This window comes from Dendrobates tinctorius, unplaced genomic scaffold (genome assembly GCF_039654945.1).
Source record: "Dendrobates tinctorius isolate UK_male_01 unplaced genomic scaffold, ASM3965494v1 ptg000073l, whole genome shotgun sequence".
Lineage (NCBI taxonomy): Eukaryota > Metazoa > Chordata > Amphibia > Anura > Dendrobatidae > Dendrobates > Dendrobates tinctorius.
In genome coordinates this window covers 16777073-16790629 of record NW_027361741.1, presented here as the reverse complement: position 1 = coordinate 16790629, position 13557 = coordinate 16777073, and the positions used below count along the sequence as shown (strand labels likewise).

At 45.5% G+C, this 13557-nt stretch overlaps 1 protein-coding gene across 2 annotated transcripts in view; it reads left to right on the top strand.

The window, feature by feature from the left end:
• Positions 1 to 1152: 1152 nt before the first annotated feature.
• The window catches only part of TPST2 (tyrosylprotein sulfotransferase 2), a 105828-nt gene continuing 93423 nt past the window's right edge, over positions 1153 to 13557 (top strand). Inside the window, exon 1 of one of the 2 annotated variants that reach the window (XM_073582672.1) lies at positions 1153 to 1490. The gene's annotated coding sequence lies outside the window, so the exon portion shown is untranslated. The remainder of the gene's footprint in view (positions 1491 to 13557) is intronic. The other variant, XM_073582671.1, reaches the window with a different exon arrangement.

Genomic DNA, 13557 nt, shown 5'->3' with positions numbered 1-13557 from the left:
GTGTGATACTGGGATCCCCCTGCAGTCTGTGTCAGAGGGTGGTCTGTGTTGGCACGGTAATAAATTGTGTTATTTCCAGCTTTACAGAAGGACGATAACACCATAGAAATGATAAGAATAATAGGCCTCAGTTACCACAACTGTCTACAAAGAAAACTGTTGCTGATAGCAACCAATCACAGCTCATTTTTCATCTTTTAAACAGCTCTGGGACAGCGTGGCGAGTTTTGAGTGGCGACTTTTATGTGGCGAGGTTGGTGTATGTGTGGTGAAATGTGTGCTGAGGGTGGTATATGTGGTGAAGCGCGTGGTAGTGTGTGGCGCATTTTGTGTGTGTGTTCATATCCCCGTGTGTGGTGAGTATCCCATGTCAGGGCCCCACCTTAGCAACTGTACGGTATATACTCTTTGGCGCCATCGCTCTCATTCTTTAAGTCCCCTTTGTTCACATCTGGCAGCTGTCAATTTGCCTCCAACACTTTTCCTTTCACTTTTTCCCCATTATGTAGATAGGGGCAAAATTGTTTGGTGAATTGGAACGTCCAGGGTTAAAATTTTGCCTCACAACATGGCCTATGACGCTCTTGGGGTCCAGACGTGTGACTGTGCCAAATTTTGTGGCTGTAGCTGCGACGGTGCGGATGCCAATCCCGGACATACACACACAGTGAGCTTTATATATTAGCTATTTGTAGCGGTGCGGAGGCCTAATTAGAACTTTTTCTAGGAATGAGGGCTATCAGGCTTGTCGTTCTCCCCGTGTTTGTGTGGGTTTCCTCCGGGTTCTCCGGTTTCCTCCCACATTCCAAAGACATACTGAATTCAGAGTGTGAGCCCCATTGGGGACAGTGATGATAATTTGTGCAAACCGTAAAGCGCTGCAGAACATGTTAGCGATATATAAAAGTAAAGATTATTATTGTTGCTCGTAGCCCGAGGCTCCAGGGGTCCCATTACCAGAGAGCGGGGTACCCCAAGTTCTCAGTGTCCGCACGATGACTAATGTGCTCCTATGTCTGTACATGGCCTCCTGCCCGACTGTCTTCCCCACACAGGTCTTGCTGTCTCTATGTACGGGGCTCCGGGTCTCGCCTCCATTACTGACGGGCTGTTCTCCCTCCGTTACCGCCTGCACAGTGTGACACGGACCACACAGCGTACAGACAGGCAGACCGCGGCCGCACAGCGGGCCACAACCGCCTCAGCAGTCAGCACTGAACAACTCCGGACCGGCGGCCGAGGACAGGCCTGGGGGGGCGGAGACTAGTGCGCGTCCTAGCGTGGGCGGGGCCTGTGAGTGAGGCAGTGGCGGGGGAGGGAGTCGGTGCGTGCCTCGGGTTGCTGCTGTGAGGAGAGAGGCTCCCGGTTACTGGCAGCGGAGAGGTGAGTGCGGCTGTGTCGGTGCACTGTGGTTCCTCAGTGCCTCATGCTGATAGACATGTGCCTGTGTGGTGGTGAATGGGCGCAGTGGACCCCAGCATTACCGCCAGGTGTGTACACAGGCTCCTCTGCTTCATGTCGCCCCAATAAGCCCAATGTTATGTCTGAAGGCTTCAGCCATTTGTGGGATGTCTGACTGCCACCCTGGTGCATGGCTTTAGTATTCATCAGCCGCTCAGAATGCCAGGAAAGCTGAGTGACAACTTGTGGAGCTGTTCTTCAAGGGATTGTCCATTGCTTATTGGCAATGTCAGAACTTGAGAGGTGGTCGGTGCTGCCCAGGTGTAACCCTTGCGGTGGTGTCACAACCCTTGCCGGGCACTGGCCTTCTTCCCACATTTGGTAGCCAGCAGGGCATGTGGCGGGGGGTGCGGTATATGCTGTGGGGTTTATCGTCTGGATTACGGCCATTATTTTCGCAGATTACTCGCTCAAAGCTGAGGATTACTTCTATTGGATTACAGTCGGGTTAATCCACGTGTGAGATCTGCGGCTAATCCGTCACAAAAATCCACGTTTTAAATGTGGATTATCCGGAAAAACCCACCCAGCGTTGCTTCCTGTGCGACTGGGGGGTTTCACCTGATCCTCAGGGCCTATCGGGGGACTTACGAAACGATTTCTCTTCTTTCCGTTCATTTATATCGTACGTTTTATGCCGGCGATGGGCCTTCGCTTAAAAGCGGATGGTGTTTATTGGAAAGGACGGGGCCAAAGGCCACTCCAAATATTCCCAAATATTTTCATTTTTCCATTCTATAAATTATAATGGAAAAAAAAGAAGTTTTCCGTTTGTGGCTCATGGGCCACATTTAGTTATTAAGGGGATTATTACACCTCTCCATGACTTTTGTTCTTCTGATTAAGAGCTTGTTCAGACAAGGCTGTGATTCTAGTCCGTGTGCTGTCCAGCAGGACACAATGCAGGTAGCGTGCAGCACACTGACAATGCCGATCACGGACTGTTCACATGAACCTTTTTACACACACAGGTGATCCACATGTAAAAATTCACTACTTTGATCTGTATTCCGGGTCACGCTCATCATTAAGCCAAAGGTGCAGAAAAAAGACAGATCATGTGCTGGTTACCATCCATTTTTACAGATCGGTTGCAATTATTTACACAGGAAACTGTATTTATTTTATTAATTTGTCAATATAAAAGCCAATGACATCTAAAAAGATGGACAAGTGCATGAAAAATGATTTATTTTTTTCTATATGAAAGTTTACTTTGTCTGTATTGGTCAGAACTTGGCCTAAAACTGATGTAAGAAAGTCCATCCTCAGTAAATTCAGCCCTATGTGTGATACAAGCCTCCGGGAATTGAAAAGGAAGTGGCCTCTTCCTTATTTCTCACTTTCTAAGATTGTAAAAATACAAGTGAAACACATTGGCCCCCTCCCATGTATGATAAATGGACACGGGCAGACTGGTCATTATGTGTAGCGCCTCCGAAGACGCCCCAGGGAACATGTCCTTATGAGCCATCTTATTCTGGCAAGTAGAAATTCTACCCAGCCACCTTCAGGCCTCCTTCCTTTTCCTATATTTTTTCAGTTTGTCCCATTTTTTACATACGTTTTCAAAGTTCTAAGACTGAAGAATACAATACCTACAGCATGCTGTCTTTGATTTAAAGAGGGAATAAAAAGGGACCAGTTTTCCCAAAAAGTTGGAATCAAACATCTATGTAGACTTTCTTGTATCTCACTGCAAGTTTTGAAGGGTCTGTCCAAGAGTTTAATATGGGCACCCCCAGCTGTTGGCAGGTCCCATGATGACTGATGGGAGTCTTTGTATGTAGGCAGAATACCATGTTTATGTACACAGAGTAGTGGATGTTCTTCCATTGAAGTGAATGGGAGCAGATCTTCAGTAGCTCAGAGCGACCACTAAACAGTCTACAGATCTGTGCCCTTGTGCTCTGTCCTCTCATTACTTCTTGCCTCCAGGGGAGCTACAGTGCCTTGCGAAAGTATTCGGCTCCCTTGAACTTTTCAACCTTTTCCCACATATCATGCTTCAAACATAAAGATATCAAATGTAAATTTTTGGTGAAGAATCAACAACAAGTGGGACACAATTGTGAAGTTGAACGAAATTTATTGGTTATTTTAACTTTTTGTGGAAAGTTAAAAACTGAAAAGTGGGGCGTGTATTCGTCCCTTTGCTTTCAGTGCAGCAAACTCACTCCAGAAGTTCATTGTGAATCTCTGAATGATCCAATGTTGTCCTAAATGACTAATGAAGATAAATACAATCCAACTGTGTAATCCAGTCTCCATATAAATGCACCTGCTCTGTGATAGTCTCAGGATTCTGTTTGATGCACAGGGAGCATCATGAAGACCAAGGAACACAACAGGCAGGTCCGTGATACTGTTGTGGAGAAGTTTAAAGCCGGATTTGGATACAAAATGATTTCCAAAACTTTAAACATCCGAAGGAGCACTGTGCAAGCGATCATATTGAAATGGAAGGAGTATCATACCACTGCAAATTTACCAAGACTCGGCCGCCCCTCTAAACTTTCATGTCAAACAAGGAGAAGACTAATCAGAGAGAGATGCAGCCAAGAGGCCCATGATCACTCTGGATGAACTGCAGAGATCTACAGCTGAGGTGGGACAGTCTGTCCATAGGACAGCAATCAGTCATACAATGCACAAATCTGGCCTTTATGGAAGCGTGGCAAGAAGAAAGACATTTCTCAAAGATATCCATAAAAAGTGTTGATTAAAGTTTGCAACAAGCCACCTGGGAGACACACCAAACATGTGGAAAGAAGGTGCTCTGGTCAGATGAAACCAAAATCGAAGTTTTTGGCAACAATGCTCATCATCCTGAACACACCATCCCCACTGTCAAACATGGTGGTGGCAGCAGCATAATGGTTTGGGGCTGCTTTTCTTCAGCAGGGACAGGGAAGATGGATAAAATGTGATGGGAAGATGAATGGAGCCAAATACAGGGCCATTCTTGAAGAAAACCTGTTGGAGTCTGCAAAAGACCTGAGACTGGGACGGAGACTTGTCTTCTAACAAGACAATTATCACAAATATAAAGCAAAATCTACAATGGAATGGTTCACAAATAAACGTATCCAGGTGTTAGAATGGCCAAGTCAAAGTCCAGACCTGAATCCAATCAAGAATCTGTGCTAAGAACTGAAAACTGCTGTTCACCAACGATCTCCATCAAACCTCACTGAGCTCGAGCTGTTTGCCAAGGAAGAATGGGCAAGAATTTCAGTCTCTCAAGAAATTCTCTCAATGTACAAAACTGATAGACATACCCCATGCGACTTGCAGCTGTAATCGCAGCAAAAGGGGCCGAATAATATTGCACGCCCCACTTTTCAGTTTTTGAATTTCCACAAAAATTTAAAATAACCAATAAATTTCGTTCAACTTCACAATTGTGTTCCACTTGTTGTTGATTCTTCACCAAAAATTTACATTTGGTATCTTTGTTTGAAGCATGATATGTGGGAAAAGGTTGAAAAGTTCCAGGGGGCCGAATACTTTCGCAAAGCACTGTACAAACCACTCATTGTTGGAGTGCCAGGTGGCAGACCTCTCAAAAAAAAAAAAAAAATAGGCCATAGCATTAACCCCTTCACCACATCGGAATTTTCAGTTTTTGCGTTTGTGTTTTGCTCCTCATAACTTTTTCCAACAATATGGCCATGTGAGGGCTTGTTTTTTATGGGACAAGTTATACTTTTGAATGACACCATATAGTGTACTGGAAAAAAAAATTCAATTCCAAGTGCTGTGAAATTGTAAAAAAAAAAAGTGCAATTCCACATTTTTTTTCTTTACCTTGTTCACTAAATGATAAAACTGACCTGCCAATATGATTCTCCAGGTCATTACGAGTACGCAGATACCAAACATATATATTTTCTTTTTAGAAAAAAATTCTACGTTTTTAGCGACCCGTAGCGCCCCCATTTTTCGGGCTCTAGAGCTGGGTGAGCCACGGGGCTGTGCTCATAGCAGATCTACAATGACAAGCACGGAGGTCTCCTGCAGACCCCCTGTTGTCATGCCAACCCATTGGCGCCCCGCAATCATGTGATGAGGCGTTGATGGGCATGGCTTGTGATGCGCTTCTGTCAAATGTTAACAGCGGCATTTAACATCTTAACAGCCGCGGGTGCTTCGCGATTCCATCGCAGCTGTTAGGGGCACATGACAGCTGATCAGATCATCTGCCATTCTCATGAAAAGATTAGCGACGGAGCCCACATCGAAGAGAAGGTGACCTATCATGTACCTGTACGTCATAGGTCGTAAAGGGGTTAAAGTCCAAGGCACCCCTTTAAACCAACTGTAGTGTTTTTGCTAATAAAAAATAAATAAAAAAGGCAATATAATACTACAAAACATTGAACAGTTTTGTTTCTAGTATTACAGAATGGCCTCTGAATATAGCCACCTACACTGTCTGCCACCCAGTTTTCCAGTCTTGTTCTTGGGTATATCTGCAGGTTACATAGCCAGATATCAGATTGCTGCATAGATGGTGAAATTGGGCTGAGTTAACATGTACAAGTCTTTAAAGTGAACCTGTCTGCAGGATTTCGCTAAGTAAACTACAGACATTGTCAAGTTGGCGTTGTTACAATGATTAAAATGATACCTGGGGTGAAGAAATCAGTCTTGTGGTTCTTGTGTAATCAGTGTTAGAAGTTTTCAGTTAGTTATATACCCATGCTCTGGGGCGGGACTGTAAGGTAGGATCTCTCTTCTTGCTTTAGGACAGGGAAACCAAGGAGAGACCTGTCCACAGGCCGAACCGAAGCAAGTGTCTAGTGTCAAACTAAGGCCGGGGTCAGACTTGCAAGAAACTTGCTCGAGTGTCACGTCAATACCCGGCCCGACAGTGCCGGGTATTGACGTGTGAGACTCGAACGAGTTTCTGCATCATGCTGTTGAGATTTCATTTAAATTGAGAATCACTTTGGAGCATTAGAATTTTTACTTTGTTTTAACATAGATTTTTTTTCCTCCCATTATATGGTTAGTCTAGGAATAGCTCTGTTAGGAAATGTTAATGGATGACTGTTATGGATGCCGCTCTGTGGCACATTTTACACAATCCCAGCATAATCATCAAAACATGCCTATATCAAATGGATGGAAATTGAAAAAGTTTGGCTATCACCAGTACACCCTCAGGCTACGTGCGCACGTTGCTGATTTGCTTGCAAAAATGTTTGCGCGGTTTCTGCATCTCTTGGCAGAAAATGCGGTAGACATTCCGGGCGTTGTTTGTGCGGATTTCATGCTTTTTTTTTATGTGGATCTACATGCGGATTTCTATTTGGAATTGTTTGCATATTTGTTAGCTAAATAAAGATTTATTATTTTAAAAAAAATAATTTTCAAGTCCAACCTCCATTGTTGATGGGCTTCAACCAAGATGGGCACTATTCTATATTCTCCGCCCACACACTCTTCCTCCTTCTGACATCATTTCCTTTTACAAATCCACTGTGTATTTGGCACCAAATCCACAGTAAATCCGCAGCAAATATGCAAGCCTTTTTACACCTGCGTTTTTGCTGCAGATTTGAGTGACCCATTGGGTAAAAAATGCTGCAGATCCGCAAAAAATTTACATGCTGCAGAAAATAAAACGCTGCGAATGATGCGGAGAATTCCACCCTGATGTGCACACACATTCTGATTCTCATTGATTAACCTTGCTTAGGAATCCGTTGCGTTTTTGGTGCAATTCCGCGTTGAAAAAACCACTGCGGATCGGCAACAAATCCACATTGTGTGCCCATAGCCTCACTCTCTGATATGTGTTGGTTCATATGATCGCCTTTCAAATGAACTCTTAGGCCCAATGAATCTCACCAGAGACATTTGCAGGACTTGCTCTATAACATTCAAACCATCATCTATAAGTTCCCCCTTACATCCTTCCTATTTCACCCATTTCCCTGAAAGCTTGACTCCCTCTGTAACAGATATTTGGGCCCCATTGGTCGGTTTAATCTTGCAGATATATTGTATTTTTCGGATTATAAGACGCACTTTTTCCCAAATAAAATTTTGGGGGGGCATCTTATGATCTGAATGTAGCTTACCTCCTGCAGTGGAGCAGGGTCAGTGGAGCAGGAACCGGGCGGCGGTGGCAGAAGCAGAGCAATGCTGCAGGCCCCAGGTGAAGGGGTGTTCCACCTACATTTTACAGGAGCCCCCACACGTTCCATAGTCTTCAATGCGGCGGACTTTGGAAAAATTGACACCGGAGGCAGCGCATGCATAGATTGAGAAATTAAAATTTGCCTTTTGAGATCTCAATCTGTGCATGTGCCGCCTCCAGCTGCCATCTTCCCAAATTCTACCGCTTTGAAAACCATGGAAAGTGGAGGAATACGGGCGTTCACAAAATGTTGGCGGAGCCCTGCACTGCAGAACACGCCCCCTACCAGTCTGTAGCCGCTCACAAAACATTAAGATCCTTGAGCCACAGGTAGCCCTGATTGCCCTCATTGTAATCCCCCCATGTGCCTTAATAAATAAGAACCTTGGGTCATTCACTTTCCCTTCCTCTTCACTTCCCAATACCTGCAGTTGTCATTTCTCCTCCTATCTACTGAGTCTCATGTCCTCCCCCCATTTCAGATTTAGCTGTATAAGAAATTTTAATATTATCATTTACTGCATATCAATTACGTATCCGGTTTAACTGTTTAACCTGTTTTCATTGTAATCTGTGTATAAGTCTTATTATTTTCTTTCTTTCAAGTCTACATCTTATAAAACATGAAAATCTTTCACTAAAAATTACAATTAAAAAAGTAGGCTTATGTTCAAAGACTGAAAAAAAAGAAGCTGTTCTAAGGACCTTGTCATTAGATGCATGCCCCAGCCACGGGCATGATTTCCGGACCGGCTGCACAACTGCAGCTACGTTTGTCTTTCTCTCAAATGCCGCAGGTGTTTCAGAGAAAACATGGTTTGTAGGACAATAGGGAGAGACTAGTCCTCTGGATGGCTTCTCTCTGTCCCACTCCAGGTGATTGACAGGTCTCTTAGGGGGGAGGGGTGCTATGCCCGGCTAGTCTCTTCTATGGCAATGATCCCCAGTCAGCTGTTAAAGCCATGTTTTCTCTGGAACAAATCGGCGTTTGAGAGACACATACCTGGCTGCAGTCGGGCAGCCCGGCTCCCGATCTTACTGCTCGTGTATCGCTCTGCATTAATTTAATAACAGTTTCCTTTTAAAATTCTTAGTGGTAAGTCAGGAGAGATCCACATGCAGATTAGATTGGCTGATTTTATCATATGGTGAACATTATGTGTGGAAACTGAAATAGCAATCTGCATAGACACAAAGCAAAACAATCATGAAGTCTCCATAGACTCGCGTGCAGTAATATAGGTAGTACTATAGAAATCGGTGACTTCCAGCATATGTTTTACGATCCTTTTTAACTAGTAAGAAACGTTTGGTCCCTTCGCCTTGCTTATGCAATGGCTAGTGAAAAATCTGTGTTCTTGTTTAGTAAAGCAAACCTTTTGCAGATGTATGGCTGCTGCCTGAAGGAGGCCCATAAAGCACACTTTTGACCTTTGTTCAGTGAATTGGGGCCTATGGGAATGTCAATGTATGTGCAAAAAAAAAAAGTGCACTTATCCTTAGCTCACCTGCATGTGATTCCAAACTGGAAATATCTACATCATGTAAACATGAGCGCTCTCAATTTTTAGTTATGATGCATAGATTTGTGCTTAGGCTCAATGGTCCTATGAGCCTATTCGTTTGCTTGTACGTGAGCCTGTGCACATGCTTGTAGAAGTGTGCTCATCAGAGCAGAGTTTTGAGCATTTGTTGGGTGTCTCGGTACCTTGAATGATCGGCATTACGCTTAGGTATGTAAGACACATTTAAAAAATTATAAGTTCCCTTTATTTATAGAGAAAGGAAATGCAACATTTTATAATAAAGGAGAATTTACACTGGCCGACCTCTGGCAATTAACAACCACCAATCGTCTATGTCGCTTTACAGTCTGCTTAGATAGGTTGACTGCACTTTCCATGAGCACAGAATGATGGCTAAAGCTGCGTGCCCGAGATCAGTACTACTAGCTTTCTGGACGCAGCATATCTTCGCTGTTTCCAAAACGCTGCATTGTACAATATAAGTACAGTGTATTGGATTAATAGAAATCCCAAGGCCACTATGCTTCTTTTTTACACTGCGTAAAATCACCTGCAATGCGGACTTCCAAGTCGCAGCATATCCTATTCTTTTGTAGAGATGTTGAGTCTTCTGTGCGGAATTTCCCCATAGACGTGCATTAGATGTTGAAAATCCACAGTGTATTACTGGATGGGAGATGGGAGATACATTTCTCCCAGCAGGTTAATGGTTGGCTGGGTTTTCTCCCGAAAGACAAGGACCTGCGAAGATGTCAGGGTCACGTGATCAGCCTATGTGATGTCTACCTCACTTGTGGGAGGGTTTATGGGCTATGTAATGGAGGTTGGTGTTTCGCACGTGGTGAGTGTGTGTCTGGAAGTTACAGGAACTTGGCTGGAGTTAACCTGAACTTGCTAGCAGGACTGCACGTGCTGCAGGACTATAGCAACAAGACTCTCAACAACTTTGGGAATGGCACTTGGATGCTGCGGACCTGGCAGCCGCTTAGTTAAGCCCGTCCCGTGCAAGGGGTGTCTGGGACCAGTGGTTCTCCAAGCTGGAGTATATTTGTTTTTTCTTACTTTCTGTTAACCTGCTGTTTGCAACGTGACATTAAACCACTGAAATTGGACTTTAAGCCTGTGTGTTGCCTCGTTACTGCAGCCCTGCCATTACCTACCAGAGCTAATCCCTACAACAGTTAGAAAAAAAAAAGCACATATAACTCTATAGCGTTGTTTAAGCTGCTAAGTATTTTAAAAAAACGACCTGCCACTCTCCCCCCCCCCCCCCCCCCCTATTTTTGATAATTTACCAAGGTAAAGCAGATTTTTTATTTTTTAGTCATTTTTTTTTTTTTTTTTACAGGGGTATGGTACCCAGGGCCTGGAGGACAGTCTCCTCTCCTCCACACCGTGGGTACCAACCGCACATGAGACGCTTAACTTCCCGCATGGTGGGCATAGCCACATGCGGGAAGTAAGCGATTCTCATGCATTCCTATGGGTGCGGAATCGCGGCAATTCTTTGCGATTCCGCACAAAAGAATGAGCATGCTGCAATTTTTTCCGCGATGCGATTCCGCCGCAGAAAAAGCGCAGCATTAGCACAGCATGTGCGGAATGCCAAAGGAATGCATGGGGTGCGTTCTGTACAAGATTTTTAAACGTTTTTGCGCCGAAAATCCTGGCAAAAACGCTTAAAAAATCGCATCGTGGGCACACAGCCTAAGACGTAGTGCTGCAGGAAAAACGCTACATCTTTCAAGAAAACCAAAAAAAATGAAAATGAACAATTGAGATATGGAAAACTTGTGTTTTCATTTAATTGTAGAAGTCTGCACATTAATAATGCCAAATAATTATGCACACCTATACCATGTTCCAAACTATTATTCAAATTCTATTTTTCTCTGATTTTCCTAATGTTTGAAGCAAATGAGTCAAGTATAATGTTCAACTTATCATCCGTTAGAGTATGTATCAAATTGTACTGGACAAATTTCCCAATGATAAGTTGTTTTCAAAACTAAACAAACTCGAAATGGAGTGTTCCAAATTATGCACAATATAGTTTCCAAATATGTTATAGGTTGTCAAGAACTGGAAATAATCATTTGTTGCGCTTGCAGCATTAGGAGGTCAAATTTACTGAAATCAAAAGCTTTTTCAATCTAAAACATCTTAACAGGCCAATTTACATGTTAACATTTGGCTCTTTCTTTGTTTTCACCTTCACAATTCTTGCATCCACTGAACTAGTGAATTTTTGGATAGTTTCTACTTGAATTTCTTTGCAGGGTGTCAGAATAGCCTCTCAGAGCTGCTGTTTTGATGCGAACTGCCTCCTATCCTAATTGATTTTTTAAAGGTCCTCAGTATGGTTGTGGTCAGGAGAAGATGGTGATAACACATTGAGTTTCTTTCTTTTTTAATGCCCATAGTAGCCAGTGACTCAGATGGTCTTTGCAGCATGAGAGCGTGCATGGTCATGCATGAAGATGATTTTGCTTTGGATGGCATGGTTTTTCTTTTTGTGCCATGAAAGAAAGTGGTCAGTCAGAAACTCTATATACTTTGTTGAGGTCCTTTTCACACATTTAGGGACATTGAAGGGTCATACCACTTCTCTCCCCATGATTCCGGCCCAAAACCTGGTTCTGCCACCGCCTTGCTGAAGTTGTAGTCTTGTTGGAACATGGTGACCATCCACTATTCAATCCATCCATCTGAACCAGAAGACATTTATAATTCGTATTCATGTATGTCTGGGCCCACTGCAAATGTTTTTGAACACTGTTTAGGTGTGGCTGAGGATTAGGTTTTTTGCAGAAAAGCAAGCCTCTGGAGACTTGTGGCACTCCAGTGGTTCCAGCAGCACCAAATACCTGTTTGCTGCATTGTAATGGTATTTTATTCGGACTCCCATGACAGCACCACGAGAGAGGGGATCCGCCCTTTAGGAACAGGAAACCTACAGATACAAAAGGGCGGCACATCTCCCACGCATCAGTTGGTTTCCTGTTCCTGAAGGGACGGGATCCTACAGAAGACCAGGATCCCAGGCCGGCCGGCCGATACAGGTAGCGGGGGGGTCTCCTACCTCGGCCTGGTGCGGATCCCTGGAAGACGCCACGGTGGCCCAGGATGGGTAGCACAGCGGTGGCGTAGTCAGCAGGGAGCGGCGTCCGGAGGATGTCCGACTCCAGGATAAAGGCCGGTGAGTATGCTCCCCCCGGGGGGCCCCCGGATCCGGCGGCGCTAGTGCGATGGCCGGCGTGCTGCGGAGGAGGCTGCGACCGGGGAGCGCGGTATCCCGAAGCTCCCGGGCATCCCGCGTGACTTCCGGTCAGGCGGGGTCGCGGTGACGTCAGGGGAGCGGCCGGAGGAGGTGCTTCCGTGTCGGCGGCGCCACTGCGCAGGCGCGAGGAAAACAAGATGGCGGCGCCCATCGCAAACGCCGATGAGCGTCGGCTCTCCGGCCGGGTGCGGCGCCAGCTGGGGAGGGGCGCGGCACGCATACTGCTGTCCGGAGGAGGGGTATATAGGCAGGACCCGGGCAGGGTGCCTTGCCTTGGCCACATTATTGCGAGCAGTAATGGAGAGCGAGCAGCAGCAGCAGCGGCAGCAGCAGCAGCAGCAACGACGGCAGCAGCGACAAACATCTCTGCCGCCCCTGGATGACCTTCGGCAGGTCAAGCAGAAAAAGAAAGAGTCACGTGACAGTGAACGTGCGGGACGAAATGACCAGTCCAGCCATAAAAGCTCCTCTAAGCAGACAGGAGCATCGTCTGAGAAGAATCCCCCTCATCCTCCGGTACTTGATAGTGGCACTGGTAAGTGATCTTCGTGAAAGTTCACTCAGTGACGGGGCCCCCCTTCTGTGCTTTATTCTAGGGGAAGAAGGCTTCAAGTAAAACTAAACACAGGGAATGCGCACTCTGTGCATGCCCATTACCAGACTCATGCCCCAAAAGATTGTGCCCCCCCTGTATTCAGCAGACAGTGGCGGAAGAGTCGCCCGCGGTAGCAGCGAGTTTGAGAGACATTTTTAGGGCAGAAATGAAGGAAACCCTAAAGTCACTGTCCCAGCCGGAAACTATAAAGGGCGGGGTCCCGGTGGAGTCCGATTCCTCGGCAGAATGGAGGAGAAGTAGAGACTCCCAGGCTTCATCTCCCTCGTCCTCCTCAGGAGAAGAGGACTCTGGGCGGTTTTGTCTGCCTCTTGACCGGGTAGACAAGCTGGTCAAAGCAGTCAGAGGGACAATGGAAGTAGAGGAGCCTAAGCCCCAATTATCCATGCAGGATGTCATGTTCAGGGGGCTGGAGCAGAGGAAGCTTAGAGTCTTCCCGTTAAATCAGAAGATCCAGGATCTAATCCACAGAGAGTGGAAAAGAACGGATAAAAGAGGGTCGCTACCACCAGCCCTCAAACGCAGA